Genomic DNA, 21,163 nt, shown 5'->3' with positions numbered 1-21,163 from the left:
ATTTTCCAAGAGGGTGGTCTTTCCTCCAAATCTCTACTTGTTTATTTCCATCATCCAAGTTCACCACTTAGCGCCTTTTTCTAAGCCAGAAGACAGAACTTCATGACACATTTTATAAAGAAGAAACTAATTAGTAAATTACCAAAAAAAGAATCAAAATTTCCTATAGTTTGTATAGGTCTCTGTGGTCTTATAATGTAAACTCTTAGAAATAATACATTTTTTGTGGAAGTGTGGTATTTAACAATTAAACAGTAAAAACTACAGCTTTTTGTTGTCCCAAATCAAAGCCGCAATACAAAAACAATCCTTCAAAGTGTCTTCAATTTCTGGGTCTCATGATTGATTTTTGTAGTTTATTCATGATTTATATTTCACAGTATTCAGTGACATAGACTGATTTTGAGTCTTAAATGTTCCAATAATGACCTCATTTTTACCTAATGGTTATTAATGTGTAGTGTAGTTTAACAGTAATGTATCGTTTTAAAAGCAGTTTGAAAGTCAGACTTTACACAAAGTCATTTTAGTCACTTGAACTTTATTCTACATAAAGTGAGATTTTTAGTAGAAGTGAAGTGTTATCTTCTCATTTAAGCTGACATTTTATTAATTAAGAGTAAACATGTTAATTTTGTAGCTATTTTCTTCTCAGAATATTTTAAATGGGTGAAAAATGAGATTTATCTTTCTTGACGATTATGTTCCTTGCCAGTGAACATAGGAGTATTCATTTCTCTTCTTAGAAATATTGCTGGATTTAATTCAGTAAAAAGAAGTAGTCATTTCTCATATTTATCTGTAAATTACATTGAATCTTGTTGTAGTCACATTAGGAAGTAATGATTTATATGCTTTCTAATTATTTATCTGCTTATATAAGCACAGTTCCATTTTAGAAATGTTATTGAATTAATGCTGTAATACATGGAACAAAGAGAAGTAATTTCCACAGGTTAAGGTCTACTTTTCAGCCATCTGATCTTGTTTTGCGTGCCCTGCTCTGTAATATAGGTGTGTGCAGGTACCAAGCTGGTAATTTACTGTAAAATTAAAATAGACTCTAGGAAGAGTGTATAGAAAATTCTTATCTTAGTGGTAGTGGCTGTTTTCCTAAATAAACGTGTAGTTAGAGTATCCATTCTATTTCAGAACTAGAGACACAATACAACCTGGGGGACTATATCTACCTTGCTCTCTATTTCTCCATGCAGCGCTGTTGAAATGAGAAGGTGGAACGCAGGTCAAAGTCTGGAATATAGACAAAGGAAGGAGGGGGGAATTCTTTTGAGGACTTTTCCCTAAGTCTCTGGTTAGGCTTAGAGAAACTGAGAAATAAGTGGCCTTAGAAAAAAAGGAGGATGCAATAAAACTTTATTTCTTTAAAAAATGCCAGTTTTCTGGAAAACCAAAATTTAACACTAAAGGAAAAATATTCTACCTCATGTGAAGCCCAATTTTTGAGATTCAGGTTTGTATGCTTTCTCTATGGAATACTTACTTTCCTTAAAAAAATTTGAAGATCTCATTTTATAAAAGAACATTGCTGTTTACTAGATGTAAATATGCTTACAGAAATATGCAAATATAATACACAAATGCTGAGGAAATGTAGAAAAGTAATAAGGTAAGGCCTGCTGTCAGATATTTTTAAAGCATTTTAAGAGGAATTTGAAGACTGAAAGAGACATAAGTTGACATGAGGAGTATGAGAAAAAGAAATCGATGAGATGATTTTTTTCTCTTCTAAATAAGTACCTGTTTTCAATGATCAGTCAAGAAAAGTAGTTCGCTTTTGTTGGAAGCTGCTTATTCATTGCTAAATAACAAAGCATGCTCAATCCTATGGCTTTAACAATAATTTATTATTTCTCACGGTTCTATAGATTGACTAGTGTCCATTGACCACTTGCCACTTGCGATCTCATGCAGTTACAGATGACCAGGGCTGGCCTTGTCCAAAGACTAGATGTCAAGATAGCTTCTTCACACATGTATCTAGAGCCTAGGTTGTGATAGCAAGAAAGCTGAGGGAAGGCTGGACATTTCTCTTTCCATGTGACCTCCCACCTGGTTGCATGGGCTTCATCACAGCCTGGTGGTGGTCTCAGCCTAGCTGAAATTTGTATGCAATAGTTGTTTCCCTTAAAGCAAGTGTTCCAAGATAAAAAGAAATGAAAGCAACCAATCTTTGAATTCCTGTGCTCAGAATCTGGCACAATCACTTCCTCAAGTTCTGTTGGTCAAAACATTCACAGAGTCTGCCAGAATTCAAGGAGAAAGGACACAGGCCCCACCTCTCAATGGGAGATATGTCAAAGAATTTGTAGCCATCATTAATCTACTACAAAAGTTATGCATGATAGGTTAATGGGATGCTGCTTATGTTTTCTTTGTTGAAATAGCAGGAATAAGAAATCCAACCCAGCTGGTCTACTTCTGCATAGGCGAAGCCAACAGTAAGTGAATCAAAAGCAATTCCAAGCATCATAGTACTTGTCACCTTGACATTAAAACCACCTCACCCACAAAAAGTTCCATAGATATCACTTTTATAAGATACATTCTCTTTGTATGTACTAGCATTGCTGGTTATTTAAAGAAGACTCTTTTGTAAAGTGAAGAAAAGTTTAAAGGCATTGAACACACAGGAGGTGCAATGATAAAAGTTACTTTATTCTCCCTGGGTCATTCCATTTGCATTTTCTTAAAGGAATAGAGAATTTTTCTTAAGACTTAACTAGGCTAGTGTTAAGCCTTGAATATAAGCTCCAGTTCTTGGTATTGGGATCTGAATTTGATTGGTTGTGGTGGGGTTGGCTAAGGGAAGAGTTTGACAAAGGAAATTCTGCGGGAGACAGGAGGCCCTAATTTTCCATAAGTGAGCTGCTTGGTTTCCATGGAAACTGGTTTGGGTGGTGAATCTCACTGGGTGTGTGCTTAGGTGCCTCCATGCACAGATTTTTAGACGAGGACAAAAATAATAGTAGGATGATGTTAATAACAGTTGGAGAGATCAGTACAGTTCTGGTGGAACAAAAGGGATTCCTTGGGGTCGCTGGTGTTGATTTTAATGCTCTGAGGACTTCTCTGAGCCACATACACCTCACGTAGCATGCCTAATGAGAGACAAGTGGGTATAAGTGTGCTAGCATTTGCAACTGCAAGTGACATCAAGCTAAACTGAGTTTAAAAATGAAATAAAAGTATATATTTTATAATTCTTACTTCATGTAAGAATTACCAAAACAAAATTCTGGAGTTGACTTTTTGCTGTGTTGCCTTTCATGTACCTTGGCTTAAGCTTTGGGCTTTTGTCCTAAATTAATTTGAAAATGAGATTTAAATTATTGTGCTTCTCCACCTCTCCCTCACCCCTTTGTAAGCTGTCAAAAAGAAAAAACAAAGAGGGTTATTTTAGATGTTTATGCTTGCATGATTGGAAGGAGTATGAATAGGGGAGGGAGTAATGTATCCATATCCAGTTACTAAAATGACCTTAACGAAATGGCATTAGTACAGTAGAAAAATTACTTTTGTCTATACAGCCAGTGCCAAAACCAAATGATTTTAATCACATTCTGGATTTTCTCTCCATTATTTTTGTTACTCTTGTGATCTGTTGTTGCCTCGGTACTATGGCAACAGTAGGGAAGAGAACAAACAGAAAATAAACAAAAGGGGATTCATCTCTGAGATCTATCTTTACTCTAAGTGGTCATTCTCAACTTAATGTCAGACAAACAAATATATTTTGTAACTCAATTTCAGCAAAAGGTTTTATTTGAGAGATTTTCCTAGAGAGTTTAAAGCATATAACTGCTAGAGTGACTTGATGGATACTCAGATAAAATGAATATGTCAAGGAATTAGAAAGAGAGAAGAATAGGTAGCAAATCTGTTTGTTTGTTTTTTTTGACTGCTTATCCCTCTCTTGAAAAAGCAGATTCATGGCTTCTCCTGTGATAAATGCAAATAACAATTGGCTGCCTGGCTTAAAATGGCAAATTTGTGAAAAAGAGTTACATTCCTGGAAATGCAAATGTGCTTGATGAACTAATTACTCTATGGCAACCTTTCAAAAAATAAGCTGAATAGATACCCATTGCAAGAACTTTCCGTTGCCTTTTCCAAACTATTTACCCATTGCTTAGATGTACCTACTTCTATGAGAGTTGGGATGAGATGTCATACTAATAGACATAAACCAAATAAAAAATTTAGTGCAAGACAGGCAACTACCTAGCCTACAATATCTACAAAGAGAATTAAATATATATGAGTGGAAACACCTAATTTTATTCTTTTGGAGTCATTTGTATAGATATACCTTTTCTCCATTTGAAACTAATGTCTGATTCAAAATACTTTCTTACCCATGATCATGAGAAATCATTCTGGCTATTGCCAAAGGAGAATCCTTATTTTGGATCAAAAGAATGACAATGTCATTAACGATTTGCCCAGAACAGTCCTCCTGTGTCCTAGCATAATTATTAATAGTGTCCCCATTCACTGTCACAAGTATCCCAGTTTGAATGATCAATTACATGGTCACCCTATTTATACAATAATCCCAAAGCATTAAGGCATTGATTAAGCACCTTGCTGTTCATGCTGCTTTGTGAAACATTAATTATACTAAGGAATAGCAGAGACAGAACCTCTGCCCTCTGGGAGCTTCATGTCTACGAGACTCAGTACTACTGTGAACACACATAGAGGAGATTAAGAGCATTAAAAACAGCAATTCAAGGACTAAAGTGTATATGTCATACTCTGCAGAAACACATCTATTTTGGGGCCGGTGGTGAAGCAGGGCTCTGAGAGGATGTAAGAGTTCCATATAGGAATGGTATGGTGAAGACAGGCTCTCAGCCTTTTCTTAGTTTATCTGGAATGGTCATCTGAAAAACACCATTTGATTTTTCTTTTTTTAAGCCAAATCATACTATGGATTGCCTTCCATGAGTCAAAGGGGAAGTGAGTTTGATCTCCACTAGATTGTCTTTGTCCACCCACTGTACCACGAGAAACTTTCAAATCAGGACTGAGGTTGGCTGTATGAAGGATGTAATCAACAACCATTTTTCCAAGTGGATTTTTTCAGTACTTTGTCTCAGTGCATCTGACATAAAAAGACACAGTCAGGAATGATAAACTTTATTCCAAAGGACTGCGTTAGCAACATAATACTTTGAGCACACTTTGTAAAAAAGCTCTTTAGCTAGCTTGGTATCTTCTGACACTGACTGAAAAGTGAATGTTGAAGTATCTATACATTCTTTAGGACAAGAAAACTCTCAGGCTACCTGTGAATTATAAAGTGATTTGGAAAGCAGCATTGGGTTGAGTGGGTACTATTCTGCATTTCTGCGCTCTGTTTACCTGCCGCTGGCTCCAAGAAGTAATGATGTAATGATGAAGTAATGATGACTCTACTTCCCTAACCAGAGAGGGAGAGGGAATTTCAGGGAATAGTGGCCCATGAAGCTTTGAATGTATGCACATAACAAATAAGTATAATTAAAATTAGTTTTTGGAAGCATTTCCCCAACTCTATGAGGTCTTACTTGTAAGCCAGTACGTGTACACACACACACACACACACACACACACACACACACACACACACACACACACACACACACACACACACACACACACACACACACACACACACACACACACACACACACACACACACGGAAACTCACCCCTAAGAAGCCACTCTCGTAGACGAGAGTTGAAAACTCAGCCTTAACGTGGAAGGTTATCAGTAGCCTCTGGTCTTCAAGTCATAGGATCAGGATGTATTTAAAGTTGATTAAAGGTATTTTACCCTCCTGTTTCTTTTCCTCTTTAGTAAATCAAGTTGTTTATCTGTGATGTGATGTTGTGTAGATATGACTTGGATATAGTAAAATCTTGTTTACTGAGAACTGCCAGATACTAGGGTATTTGAGTTATATTGAGTTTTGCAAGGTAAAGGAGGGTCTTGGATTAAACCCAAGACCTATTAATTAGGCATAATAGCAGTTCCTCCCAAACACCATGACTAGTCATACTTTCAGGATTTTATGTTATTTCCTCTGCTTAGAACTTCTTCTTCCTGGCTACCTGGAGAACCCCTACTCATCTTCCAAGACTTAACTCAAGGGTCCCTTCATCTTTGAAGACAATATTGACTTCCTCCCAACTCCCCTCACCTCCATCTTCTAAGATGTGATCTCTTTTTCCTTTACTTGTATAGCTGCCTACTCCACTTGTTGAAGAAAAGAATTCACACAGGCTGGCATGTAGTAGGGAATCATTAACTAAGGAGGTGGGTTAAGAATGAAATAACAATGAAATAACAAAAGACAAGGGACCCAAAAGACTAAACCATATGTTGGTAAGGCGGCCACCGGGCCCCTTGAGGATATGGACATCATAAATTTTAAGTTTGCTGCAAAATAAAACCGTTGACCTGTCCAAGCTCAGCCTGTCCTTCTCCCTCCGTGTCTACGCAGAAGAGTCTGCACTTTGCTTAACTCTTAGCAAACTAGACATGAAGCCAGGTCTCCTTATTCCCTACTGATTTTGCATAATGACACTATGTAATGAAATTTTAAAATAGACTCCCCCCCACCCCCATGAAGGCTCTTAATGGTCAGACATCTACAAACCTTTTCTTGGGATTCTTTCTTTTAATCTCTGAGCTGAACATTTTCTTTTGTTCTTTTTATTCTTCCCTGCAGGCACTCCATTGATGATAATGTAGGAAATGCATTTTAGAAAATGTTACTTTCCTATGAGCACTGTAGTCAAAGAATCATTTTCTTTTTCTGCTGTTGATTTCTTTTTTTGGTGGATGTTTTTGTGTGATAAAAGATTAATCATAAGAAAATACTTGTTTATTACAAATATTTTGTGTTTTTCCCCTCCAGCAGGAGTAGCAGCATAAATGCCAAGCAATCTGAATTAAGTAGCTTAAGTAGTAGTGTTGCTATTCCAATTGCTTGTCATTACACGGAAGGTTATAGTTACAGCTGAATATACAGCACTACCTGAGCCATATATTTTGCATTTGCAATCAGCCTATTATAGATGAACTGTGAAAATTGTAGAGGGCTTTTTATGATAATTGGAAGATATTTTCCTTGAAGTATGTAAGGCCCTTGAGAGAGTTTGAATTACTTATCTATAATTTTGTTATAAGCTTTAATGCTATTTATTTAATTTGAAGCTTATTGCTCCTGAATATGTATTTCCTATGTCTTTCTGTTGAGTGACACACATGCTATAGTCTCAGTAACATTTTAATTTTGAATACTATTATAAATTGCATCTTGTTTGTTCTTCTCAGCTTCGAAGAGTTGTCTTCCTTTAGGGAATGATTCATAGAAAAATGAAACTTCCTCTAGATTTTAAATTAACAGTATGAATGGAAATACAAAAGTCAGTCTCTCTTTGATTCCACCTGGTTCTTTCTGTGTTCTGAGGAAAGCTGACCGAACATTTCAGATATTTATTGTAAATCCATAGGTGATATGTCTGACATTTTATGCCATAGAAAATTTTGTGTTCTTCCTTCTTACCCTTAAAATCTTTCTCTTGTTTGGCTGGTCTTCTCCCTGCTCACTGAATACCTCATGCTCATTCCTTTTTTTAAAAAATCCTTGTGTAGACCCTTTCTCTGCCTAAAATGTCCTTCCTCCTTCTTACAACCTATCCAAATCCCCACACTCACACAGTTAGTAGGTGACAGAGCTGAGACTAGAATCGATTTCAGTTTTCTGCCAATTAAATTCCATCAATATACATTGGGCATCTAAGTGCAATGGACTCTGCCAAACTGTACCTTGTCTGCTTTTCTTTGTTCCTCGAAAGAAATGTAAACCAGAAATGGAGACTTCTCAGTCATATACCTTGACTTCCGTTACAAGAATGTTTATCCAAACACTATCTACATGGAATGAGATCTAAGTATCATACTAAATTTTCAGCAACCAAAATATAACAAATAGTATTATTTTATATCAAGATAAATACTGCACTTTGCCTAGAAGCAGGCTTGGTTATTGAGGTACTCTACTGACCCAGGTGTCAGGAATTCAAACTTACCAAAGAGATAAATAAGGATACGATTTTTCCCATTACAGACGGATTCTTTAACTTACAAATGCAATCAGCATAAGGTTCCTATAAAGATGTTCTCCTTTCATACTTTTAAGGATTTGTTTGTTCATCATTGACTACTCATCAGAAAAGAACTGAGGAGCAGAGAGACAAATAGTTAAAGCGTTAGGAATTGCTGCCTGGTGATGACCATTGAAATGAGGATAAAACACTGAAACATTATAATGTAAGTTGGTGGGAAACATAGCATTTGGTTTGTGTAAAATTGAATTCAGACACTAATTTTCAGAAATGTGTGTACAGCATAGAGCAGCACACTGGACTTGAATATTTTAGAGTAGAGGTTCTTTGCTTATATAGACTCTTGATGGAGAGAAGTTTTGTGAATGAGTGTAATAGTCAACTATTGCTATAATAATTCTGCCTTAAAAAACCACTACAAAACTCACTGGCTTTAAGACAATAATAATTTATTCTCAATTATACATTTAGAAATCAACTGGAGGTTGGCTGATCTAGGTTGGGCTCAGCTAGGCTGAGCTCCAAGCCGCAGGTTGAGCCCAGGTCTACTCAACAGGTTTCTCATCTTCCTTAGACCAAAAGGCTACCTGGGACATTTTCTTCCAATGGTAATGTCAGAAATGCCAGAGGGATGAGTGGAAACATGAAATGGCTCTTAAAGACTGAAGTTTGAACTGATATTATATCAATTCCGTTGGCCAAAGCTAATTATTTGGCCAAGGCTAACCTCAGTGGGGCAAGGAAATATTCTCTGCCTCTAGTCAGGGGCACTACAAAGTCCTATGGCAAAGGACATCAATCTAAGGAAAGGAGAAGGATTAGGAGCAATGATGCAGTTTACCACATGGGGCTTCAGGGAGACAAAAAAGCCCCTGAACCTGTTTTTTGTTTTGTTTTGTTTTGTTTTGTTTTGTTTTGTTTTGTTTTGTTTTGTTTAATGTTGTATTCTATAGGGCTGTTTTTCTAGGGAGCAAGTTCTTTCCGTTCATCTGGTTCTCATGGAGGCAATGGGATTCCTCTTATTTCCATTTAACAATCACTTAGTCTAGGGCCTTTTGCTATTCACTTTTTTGTTCATTTAGCTATGTTAATGTCCCCAGTTAATGACCCAGGACTTATCTGAGTATTTTCTAATTTTCAGGTGATTAGGGACTTGGTTACTTCCCGTCAGGCTATGTGTTTTGGAAGCCCACTTGCTTTGGCAGGGTTCTGTTCAGCACCTGGTAACCCTTTGCCCAAAACTTAGTTGACACTTTCTCCTGTGGTTATATGTTAGTGAATTCCTTATGGAAGCAACATAGCTGGAGGGGGATGCATTGAAACAAGAAAGACCTAGTTTCAAATTCTAGCCCTCCTAGTTACTGCCTGTTGATCTCGGGCAAGTGAAATAAATTCTATGCATCTTAGCTTCCTTATCTGTAAAATGGGACTAACTGTTCCCATGCTACAAGGTCATTGTAAGGATTAAATGCTACAAAGTGTATAGTACTTGTCACATGCTAGGCACTCAACAAATGCTAGTCCCTCTTATTCCCATGATTGCCTATGCTACACTGATACTTTTATCCTTGCTTTATAATATAAATAGGATCCCCTTGTCCTGTGAGATATTAATGAAGAACTTTCTCAATCCTGTTCCTCCTTATTCTTTGACTCTTGAGAACAAAAATTAGCTGTCCCCTTCTATCATCAGATTCTGGACCGAGGATCAAGCTACATTGATACTTGCCATTTCCTTGAATTCTCTTCAACCTTTTTCTCCTGGTATGAATGTTATGGAAGTAAAGTAGTTTCTTATTTTTTGGGAGGGGACTATCAAGGCAAAAAGGAAATCAAACTTTGTCTTGGTAGCGCCTTTGGCCTTTGACAGAACAGAGATGGGGGAGATGAGAAATAATTCTTAGCAAGGAAAGTATTTTTTGACACAGTAGATTAAGCAATAACGGAAAACATTCTGAGATGTTGTTTTTCACAAATTACCACTGTTTAACCTTCAAATTACATCAACGGAGACAATCTTTTTTTGTTGTTGTTGTTCTTTGAACTCTGACACAAATTGGGTGAGTCTTTATAGGGAGTGAGACATTTCTCTAGGTTAGTAGGAATTGGTCTGTCTTGAACCCTATTTCAGCCAGTAAAAATGCTGTTCACTTTTGAATATTGTATCTGGATCTAAAAAGAAATACTCCAATATCTAAGTACTTAATTACCTTTGAAAAATTCTCTCAGCTTCAAGTCTAACAGATTTTATATTTAGCACTAAATGACATTGCAGTTCCAGAATGGCAGCTGTGTAATTAATGAATAGTAACTTTTATGAAATGTGCCATCTATTTTAGAAATATTGCTGATATTATAGATAACCATCAGTTCCTAACTTGGCCAATGTAAATAAAAATAAGGTCAGGTTAAAAATCTTAAATTCTATTATAGTTTATTCATTAAATTCTAGTGCGAAAGGCAATAAATGTAAAACAAGGAAGAAAACAAATTATAAACTGCAGTAAATATTCTGGAAGAGGTAAGCTGATGGTAAAGTATAGACACTACCCAAACGGACTGAAAAGGTTTCTCTTTAAAAGAGCATCAATGTATTTTAATATTGATATGAGGTAATGTAGTTAACTACTGTACAATGAGAAATTAAATACTGCTCACCAAGTTCATTGTCCTCGGAGAGCTGTAGCTTCTTATTCCATTATGGATTTGCTACCAAGTTGTGAGTCTTTAAAGGAGAGAAAGTGAGCTATTTTAAGGGCTCTTATTTAGACAAGGCTAAGTAACCAATGTGGTTAAAAAAAAAAATTTTTTTTTTCATTAAATGTAGTCAGCTTAGTAATCAATACATTAAATTGTCACCTTTTTATATATATTGGTTGGACGTTTCTCCCTCTGTTCTACCCAACAATTCTGGTTCTACCCAGGATGAGTTCTTAAAAAAAAAAATCTTTATTAGGATTTCAATAGAAATGAACTCTGGAAACACTTAGAAATATAAATACCACAGTAAAAGTTAAAGAACTAACTCTCAAGAGGTGACTGAGTTGGCTTGTAACAAAGGGAAAGTAGTGGGAGTTCCCTAGCATTCCTGGACTCCTTAAAGTCAGTTACATTATCCCCATTTTACAGATAATGATAATGAAACACAGAAGTGGTGTTCTTAGTCATACAACTAGTGAGTGTCAAAGCCAGGATTAAAACTCAGAACGTTCTGGTTCTAAAGTTTCTTCTATAGTGTGGATTGTTGCGTCCAAGGAGAGGAAGACGGTTTGGGTCAGTTACTCAAAATCGACTGTGTATCCTTAATTTCAATTTGCAAATGTTCTTCTTTTTATATTTGTATACTATCCTATCACCACTTGATGGCCATTGTTGATAGTCACTGGGTAAATTGTTCCTCTCTTGACAAAGAGAGGAACAAATTGAAAAGTACTTCTCTGAATGTGTTTTAAATATTTGAATTTCATCTTTGTATATGGTCAGCATAGCAAACTTGCATTTTTAGAACATGATAAAGTGATGTCTTGGGGGTTTTGCTTCTCTTTTGTTCCTAAGGTTTTTCCTTAAATTTTGTAATTCTTCCCAGTTTCATAACATCCCATTCTATATAGCCACCCACACATCTAATTTATGAACCCACTATACAAAGGAAAGAATGGGAATGACTAGGGGTGTTCTATTAAATTGATATATTTGTAGATCTTCTCTAAATACTTTCCTTACAGCATTCGACTTCTAAGACAATCATGAAGCTTATTGACATAGGGAAGAGAAAAAGAGAAAAGTATATGCAAGTAGTATTAGGAATGAAAACAGTGATACAGTGATAGATAAAACAAAAATCTGAAAAAAAAATCAGAAGAGAATATTATGGAGCAAATTTATGCCAATAAAATTATAAACAAATGAAATGGACATATTAATAATAGATAACTTATCAAAATTATCAAGAAAAATTAGAAAACCTTCATAAACCAATATACTTAAATATTTTGAATTAGTAATAAAAACTAAGCACCTCCCCCTCCAAAAAATGATTCCAGGTCCAGGTGATTAAATGATTTCCCTGGCAAATTTCCCCTAACTTTCAAGGATAAAACATTCCAAATTACCTTAACAACTTCAGAAAATGGAAAAAAGAAAGCCACTCAGCTCGCTTTATGAGTCTAGTATAACCTTGATCATAAAACCAGGAAAGGACAGAATCAGAAAATCTAATCTGATTTATGAACATAGGTGAGATGTCCAAAACAAGAACCATTTAGACAATCATTGTTTGAGTCCAAACCCTAAGAGTCATCTTTAATTCCTCCTTTCTCCACTCATATCCCACATTTGATGAATCAGTTGCCAAGTCCTATTAACTCAGCCTGTTAAACAAACCACAAGTCTGTTTTATTTTCTGTTATCACCACCGCGGTCCAAGCCATGTCTCACTGCAGTGGCCTCCTTACTCATCTTTCCACTCTTAGCTGAACTACAATACATTGTTTTTTAAAATACAAATCACCAGAAATTGACACAACATTGTAAACTGACTATACTTCAATAAAAACATATATAAAAATAAAATAAAATATAAATCAAAATATGTCATTCCAGGATCAAAATACTGTAAAGATTTTCTATAATGCATCAAATAATATCACGGCCTCTCACCATGATCTATGACTCCCTGTATGAGCTGGCCTACACCTACCTCTTCAACTTCATCTCCTACCATTCTCCTCCTGACTCAGTCTACTCTAGATTTACTGAACTTCTTTCCATTGTTTAAAAAGACCAAGCTTGTTTCCTGCTCAGAGGTTTTACATTTTCTGTTCCCTCTGCCTCGAATACTATTCCTCTAGCTATCTGCACAACAATCTCCTTACCTCATTCAAGCCTCTGTTTAAATATCACCTCCTCAGAGAGATCTTCCCCAACCTATCTTGCCATTTATTCACTCTCCCTCCTACCTCTCCTCTGTATCTCCTTAACCATCTTCATTTTTCTTCATATCACCTGTCAGTATCTAAAATGACCATTTTAAAATCTTTTCGAAGTTCCTCGTCTTTCTCCCTCACTAGAATGTAAGCTCCAGGAGGGCAGGGATTTGTCTTGTTCTCTGCTGTATTCCTAACACCTAGAAGAGGGCCTGATAGGCATTCAGTATATATTGAATGAATAAATCTAGTGCATAATTCTTCATTTCATAGATGAGAAAGCTGAAGCAGGGAGGTAATATGACTTGTTCAAAGTCACTTGTCCATTCTGAAATGGAACTCTTTCTCTTAAGTCACAGTCCAGTGCGTTTCCTACTTGACCATATGTATCCATCTAGCTCTAGCTCCATCATTCTAGTTTCAGCAGACAATCCTGTCCTTTCTCTGGTAGGCTAGTATAAATACTAATTTGGAAAATGTTTATGAAGGTTTATGAAGCATGCTGCAGGCAAATCAGTATGATAGTGAGACTTAAATATAGATATTGTTTTACTTTGTGGCTACCTAATAGTGGCTATGTTTCATTTCAGGAGTACCTTCAAAAGCAGGGAAAATACTTATTTTCCATGTGTGTGTGTCTATTAGTAAATATAAAAAATGTTAGGAACAAGCATGCTTGGCTAAAGACGTTAACTTATCCATGCTTGGCTAAAGACGTTAACTTATCCCAAATAAGTCATGAGTCCACTGGCTCAGATTAAAGTCCCATTATTCACTATTAAGCAAAGTAATTTTATAGTTAAGAAAGCATCACAGAGCAAGAATGTGTATGCATACATGCATGTGTGGTACCATGTCGTTGTGCAAGTACCATGTGACTGTGCCAATGGGTATGCAAAAGCAGTGGCAGGCACAGTCCTTATAATCAGAGATCTTTCATGATATACTCTTGATAGAACTAGGAAATTACTCTGACACATTATACAGGCAATGAGGGATAGTAAGACTGTATCTACCAGGGCCGATGAGATTCAGAAGAAGAGAAAAATCACTATAAGGTAGAGTTTATCTGAACAAGCAATCGAGAGACTATGTCTTGCAAGACTATGTGTGGCCTTTCTTTCTGCTTTTTGTGGCAAGGCTCACAATATAGTGATATATCATTACAAATAGTTTATTTTGTTTGCATTCAGGCTCAGAGCCATCGATCACAGGAAACAGAGTTTTCTAGTGTTTTAAAATAATTCTTGGAAGATAATAAGGTCTGGTAGTTGCCTTTGATTTTCTAGGCAGAAGCACAGTTTTCAAGTACCCTTTGTCTCCCTTCAGAAGTGGAAGTAGGGATGTTGTCCTGCCACCGGAATATTTCACAAAGTTTCACCAACGTTTCAGAGTATCCGTTTCTCCTGGGCTTATCACTTGAGGCCGCTGAACAAAGTGGAAGGGATATGTTCTGTTTTGTTTGCTCTGGGCAGCCTGTGCCTTTGGATTGTCTGTTTCCTGTCAACTGTCACTAGTGAGAGGCTGATTAACTGCATTTGATTTGTGGATAGAATTTTAAACAACGTTAAAGGACTCTCACCAATACTGCTCAGCCCTTTCAGACATAATCCTACAAACCCCAGCTCTGAGTAATGCCCATTAAAACTAATGGACACCCTGTCTGATGAGGGCAGTTCAGCGAACAGCGCAGTCTATGATGGTGGCTACAGAGGTTATTCAAAGCTGTGCAAATGCCATCCATGTCCATAGGAAATTAGGCCTGTAGATCAGCTGCAAAATAGAGCCTACCATTTGCAACAGGCAAAACACTAACCATGTTCCATGTTTCTTCTTTAAAAATGTATTAGGGAAGAAATTATGTACTAGAATATTAGTTTTGTTATAATAAGAACTATAGGGACTTTAAAAATAGATTTTGGTGACTGGGAGGAAAAATTTGGTTCAGAGTGATAAATTTTCTGCATTTATTTATTTCAGAGCATTTCCTCGAGCAGTGTGTGCAGGTAAATGAAAAATATTATTGAATTTATTTTAAATGTGACAGTAAGGACCAGAAGAGTGTTTCTAAAAATTGGGATTGCCTGCAATAGAATCACCTGGGGAGTGTATTATGAATGCAGATCCCTAGGCCCGGCACCAGACTTGCTGAGTCAGACTCTCTAAAGCTAAGGCCTAGAGATCGTCATTAAAAACAAACAAATATACAAAACTGTCCAGATGTTTCTGATATACTCTAAAGTTTGATAGCACTGGAAGTTGAAATTGGAGAGTGATTACTTCGGAGCAAGGTTTGTTAGAAAGGGATCTGCAGAATGATAGCGTGTGTAGGGAGCGCTAGCCGAATCCAACAGCTTTTTATCTCATTTGCATCTCAGTGTTGTTTTTAAGAATGAAAATGCTAAGTGTCCGATAAAAGGGGACTTGATATATATTATGGCATGCCCTTGCGATGCTAGACAACCATTTAAAATGATTTTATAGAATGATATTATATAAGCATGCAGAGATACTCATTCCATATTGTTAATTGAAGAAAGCAAGTCACAAAGCATTATGTACATTACAGTTGCTTTCAAAAATAGTATACAGTTACAGGCAAGGAAGAGTATCTAGACAGACATGTGAAAGGAATTAATGATATAAGATTACAGGTAATTCTTATAGTCTTCTTTTTGCTTAACTGTATTTTCCCCATTTTCAATAATGAATATTTGCTACAAAATTAACATGGAAATTGTTATAACAAGAAGAAACTATCCACTTGTTTTGTCATAATATAATTTTAACATCTTAATTGAAGAGGGCTTTTCAGATTCATATTATCTAGTACTTTAGCACCTCAGTATTACTATTATTCAAATAAAAGTGGTTATTATATAGTAATATAAATTTGCAAAATATAAACCTATGGACAAAGTTGTTTATAAATTGAATTTTGGTCCCTGAATACTATTTTTAATGGAATGGAGGATAATATTAGTTGTGGTTTGGCCTATCTTATCTTCATTTAAAAGTATCACTTTCCACCATTGGGTGCGATTATTTTCAATATTTTGATTGCAGCCCAAAATAAATTAAAATACCAGGTTTTAAATAATTTTTGAGATTTATTTTTATTGAAGTAACATTAGCTTAGAACACTATACAAGTTTCACGTGTATAGCATTACATTTCTACTTCTGTATACCCTACAGTGTGCTCACCACCATAATTTTAGATTCCATCTGTCACCATACAGTTGACTTGCCTTACCCCGTTCACTTTCCCCACTGCCCCTTCCCCTCTGGTAACCACTTCTCTGTCCTCGTATCCACATGCTTGTTTCTGTTTGTTTTGTTTTATTTATTTATTTGTAAACATTTTTTAAAAGAGAGAGGTAGAGATCTAACCTCTAGAAGTGCAGTGTCCAATACAGAGAAGACTAGCTGCGTGGGGCTCCTGAGTGCTTGCTACATGGCTAGTCTGATTTCACATGTGCTAGAAGTACAAAACACACAACTTCTTTTAAAAACTTAGTTTACATTCTTTTTTTTCCCAATTATCTCAAGAATATTGAAATTGCTCACATGTTGAAATGTAATACTTTGCATATGTGGGGTTAAATAAACTGTATTATTAAAATTGACTTCAATTTCTTTTTACTTTTTTAATATGATTACTAGAAATATTTAAATTACACATGTGGCTTACATTAGTTTTCTATGAGACAGTGCTACTCAAGTTGAGACATGACATTTTTAAAGGGAACCTTATGGATGACTCAGTTTGCCTGGAAGTTAGATGGAGCTACTGAGCCTGGGACCAGATTTGGTTTACAGGGCTTCTCAAAGTGTGGTCCCTAGACCAGCAGTATCAGTGTGATCTGACAACTTGTTAGAAAATTATTTCAGCCCATCTCAGACCTACTGAATAAAAAACTTGGAGGCAAGGCCCATGAATATGTGTTTAAGAAGTTGTTAAGAGATACACAACTGTAAACAGAACTAAACTAAAAGTTTCAATACAATATTGTAGGAATGGATCTACGTTTTTCAGGGAGAAGTTGTGAATGCTGAGCAAAGACTTCACCAAAAATGTAAATCAGATAGGAGTAAATCATCTGTTTTTTTCTCAGATCTGTTTTCTCTCCTGTTTTCTAGAATGCTAGTCAGAGCATTTTCTGAGTTCCTGTGTGGATTTCTTCTTTTCTTGATTCCTTTCCTTGCCACTACATATATTTGATACTTTGGGAGCATTCTTTTCCATGGGACCTTTGGTGAACCATACAGAAAGGCCTATTTTGTTGGTATTGCAGTGAGAATTACTTACATTCCCAGTTGTTAGTTTATTTTGTTTTGCTCGACTCATGTACAGCCCATTGATTTCAGATTGCTTTGAAATCGACACAAATTCTCTTTGTAATTAAATTTATTCTCATGCATGGACTTTAAATTATTTCTAAAAGGTATTACTTCTTCCTATTTTGTCCAAGTATCTCAGTGTGCTAGGTGGGCTACCCGGACTCATCAACACTGACCCCCTATAGTGTAGTTAATGCAACCCTTATCCTTGGTTTTCAGGTATGATGTCTTGTTACATTTTACACAGTTCTCCTTATCTGGAATACCTGGATAAAGGTTAAGGGAGGGGGTGGGGGTGTCTAGAATATTTTCTTACTAGGCTTTCCACCAATCCTCTTTTGAGCCCCATTTCAAGCTCTGTCTTCAGAGGTACCTGATATCTTAAATATCTGTGTGTTTCAAGAATTGCATGGGGACAGTAGGCTTGTTTCTTGTTGATTTCCTGACATGGCTTACATTTTCACTTTGTTTAGTATGCTAAATTAGTTTCTACTCATTTATTTGTTTTCTAGCTTCCAAAATTTTGTTGACATTCCTTATGTGCTATTATCTTCTTTCCTGTTCTATTTGTGCATGTTTATTTATTTAATGTCAATTTAGTGGGGTTTTGGAGAGGAGATAAGGAACAAAGTGTCTGTTCAATCTATTATGTTTACTGAGAAGTAGCCATTAGCATTTAATAAGTATGTTTCAATTTTGTAGCAGGGAGCCAAGTTTATCAATACTTTCATATAATAATGACCAAGATATAAATCATGCCTTAAATTACTATATAAGCTACACATATATAAAAATAATCCTTGAATGTATTCATTGTTTGTCTCTTAGTTATAATGCACACTCTTATCTAAGACTGTAACCTTGAACTGAAGACTGGCAAGCTGGTGCAAATGTTGAGTTTAGAGCAAGCTGTATAGAGTTTTGGGAGTGGTTAATGAATTCAAAAATGACTTATTTGCTATTCCAGGATTTTTAATGCTCTTCAGTTCTCTTTCCCATGTCCTATGATATGTTCCCAAGAAGGTAAATTAAGATGTTTATTCCATCTTCAAGAAACAGACTAATGAGTAAGAGGTTCAATAGTAGGTACAATAGTATAGATCTTACCAGCCTGACTGAGCCCTTCAAGTTTTTGACCTGTTCTTCTCAGTTCAATTCTAAAGAAAGAACATCACACTTTTGGGGCTTGTCTTTTCTTATCTTTTGACTTTTTCCTAACTCAATTAGTGAAACAGGGTTGGGAGAGGGAAATTTCCCTAATGTCATTCTGTGAATGTTTGGTATTTAAGCAAGTTGCTTTTAAGTTAACTGCTTTGTAGCCACTTAACTTGAATGCCCTATCAGTTAAAGAGGATTAGAAGAGAAGATATCATCTTGTCAGTGAAGAATTATCCAGAACTTGAAGATCATGAAAGGAAGAGCTAGAAGAACGAGCTTCGGTCTGTAACCTTTTATTATAAGGAGTTACATAATTTTTGAAACTCCAGAATTGGAGTGGCTAAGAAACATGTGAACAAGAAGACAAGATCTTCTTAGGAAAACCCAAACGCTGAGAGTGAGGATATGATTAATACATAAAAATCGTGACAGAGGTAGAGCAGAATAATACAAGTTCTTTTTCTCAGTCTATTGATTCAATTCTCAGTCCCAAACACATACTCTCAAATCTCAAATGAATATGTTAGCAACAAATGGTAGATCAAATATGGTACTGTATTTAGGAAGAAGCTGGCTATAAGTCAAGAAGAATCAATGCAATAACTAAACGTAAATCCATTCATTTAACAAACTTCTGTTGAGTCTCTACTCTAGCTAGGCATTATAAAAGTTGGCAATATAAAAGTGAATTATATTCCTTCATTTCATGGAATGGATAAATGAATAAGGCGTGTAAACAGCTGAATGCAGTGCAGTGTGATAGATGCTAGGATCGTATTTTAAAAAATAGCTATAATGGTGGCAGAAAGGATGTTCATTTGGTTTTGAAGTCTTCAGAGTAGAAGTTTGAGCTGGATACTAAGGTGTGAACGGAACCTTTGCAGGCAGAAAATCTAAGAAAGGAAATTTAATGGGAAAGGAACAATATTTAGAAACACATGAATGTGTAAAATAGCATATCAAAGTCAGAACAATAATAGTAGTTCTCACTGGCTGCTACATGAATTTGAGGCAAAAAGTGGTGCATTAGTTTTTTATTGCTGCATAACAAAATAACAAAGTTAGCAGCTTAAAACAACACAACTTTATATCGTATCACTATTTCTGCAGGGCAGAAGTCTGGGCATAGCATAACTGGGTACTCTGCTCAAGGTTTCACAAGGTAGTAATCAAGTTGTTGACCAGATGCATTATCATCTGGATTTCGGGGGTCTTTGCCAAGCTCAGATTGTTTGCAGAATTAATTCCTTGTGGCTGTCGGATTCATGGTAATTTGATTCATCAGAGCACGCAGCAAGGAGTCTTAACTGCTTCAAGTCTTTCATCGTAGAAAAGGCCTACGTCCTCTTTTAAAGAACTCACCTGATTAGGTTAGGCCCACTCAGAACACTCTTCTGATTAATTCAAAGTCAACTGATAAGGAATCTTAACTGTATATGCAAAATTCACTCACCTCTGCCATTTAATGTAATATAGTCACAGTAGTGATATTTCTCACCTTTGCTATATTCCTTTTGTGAGAAGCAGGTCATAGGTTCTACCTACAGTCAAAAGGAAGGGTTTGCAGGGAAAAGATTTCACAAGTGAATGACTCATTGGAGGTCATTGTAGGATGTGTCTGGGAAGACCAGACAGTAGAGGCTTTTTTATATATATACACACACATATATTTTATTTTTATATATATATATATATATATATATATATATATGTATATGTATATATGTATATGTATATATAATATATATAAAATGCTAAATAGTTTGATTTTTCATATTAAGCCAGTAGGGGGAAAGGGGGAAACTGATGGGGTTGTTAGAACCAAGGCAATAACATTGTCCCTGGGTACGAACAGTTTATGAGTTGGCAAACACCTCAAGGGGAAATTGCGAGCAATTTTTTTGGTTTACCACTTTCTTGGATCATGACTCCTTGAGTTCTTGTCACATTGGCATCCTGAACCTCAAACTTCTGTTTCCCTATGACAGTGAGACTACCGCAGGCCCCAGACTGACGCTTCTTGACTCTCTTCTCTACAATGTTAATAGGTGAAAGCCCCAGGGATAAAAGCAGAGGTAAACGTGGAACTCACCTGCTTTTCTTTTCTATCCAGAATCTTGGCCCCTCTGAGTTATAGTTTCCTTGGTTGATATCTGATGCCTTCAAATCACATATTTAAAAAATTTTATACATATTTTATAGTTTTCCCCAGTCTGAAGTAAGCTATTCTATCATGTCTAGACTCAAGGAGCAGTCTTGGAATTTTTCAAGTTTGCCAAGTTGGTAAACTAATTCTTTTAAATGAGTGTTTTCGCTTAGTCTCTTATTTTCCCAGGATGGTGACTTTGGCTTTGGTAGACCCATCCTTGTTCCCAGAGGGGACTATTGATTGGCCTCCAGCTCTGAAAAACCTAAAAGGCCATTATTACTTACTTCCCAGATGAGGGAGCATCATTTCAATGGCAGGAAACACAAAATTACGTACAGTGTTCTGAATTATCTATGGGAGAGATCCTATATAAGCTCTTACAATTCCAGACTTAAACCATGATCTCACAAGAATAGCGGGATTCTACTAAATGAAGGTACAAGCCT

At 36.1% G+C, this 21,163-nt stretch overlaps 1 protein-coding gene across 1 annotated transcript in view; it reads left to right on the top strand.

Annotated features, from left to right (window-relative positions):
• Window positions 1-21,163, top strand: part of IL1RAPL2 (interleukin 1 receptor accessory protein like 2) — an 809,106-nt gene that overhangs the window by 142,611 nt on the left and 645,332 nt on the right. The window lies entirely within an intron of this gene.

The sequence above is a fragment of the Camelus ferus genome, chromosome X (genome assembly GCF_009834535.1).
Source record: "Camelus ferus isolate YT-003-E chromosome X, BCGSAC_Cfer_1.0, whole genome shotgun sequence".
NCBI lineage: Eukaryota > Metazoa > Chordata > Mammalia > Artiodactyla > Camelidae > Camelus > Camelus ferus.
This window is presented reverse-complemented; position numbering and strand designations above follow the sequence as displayed.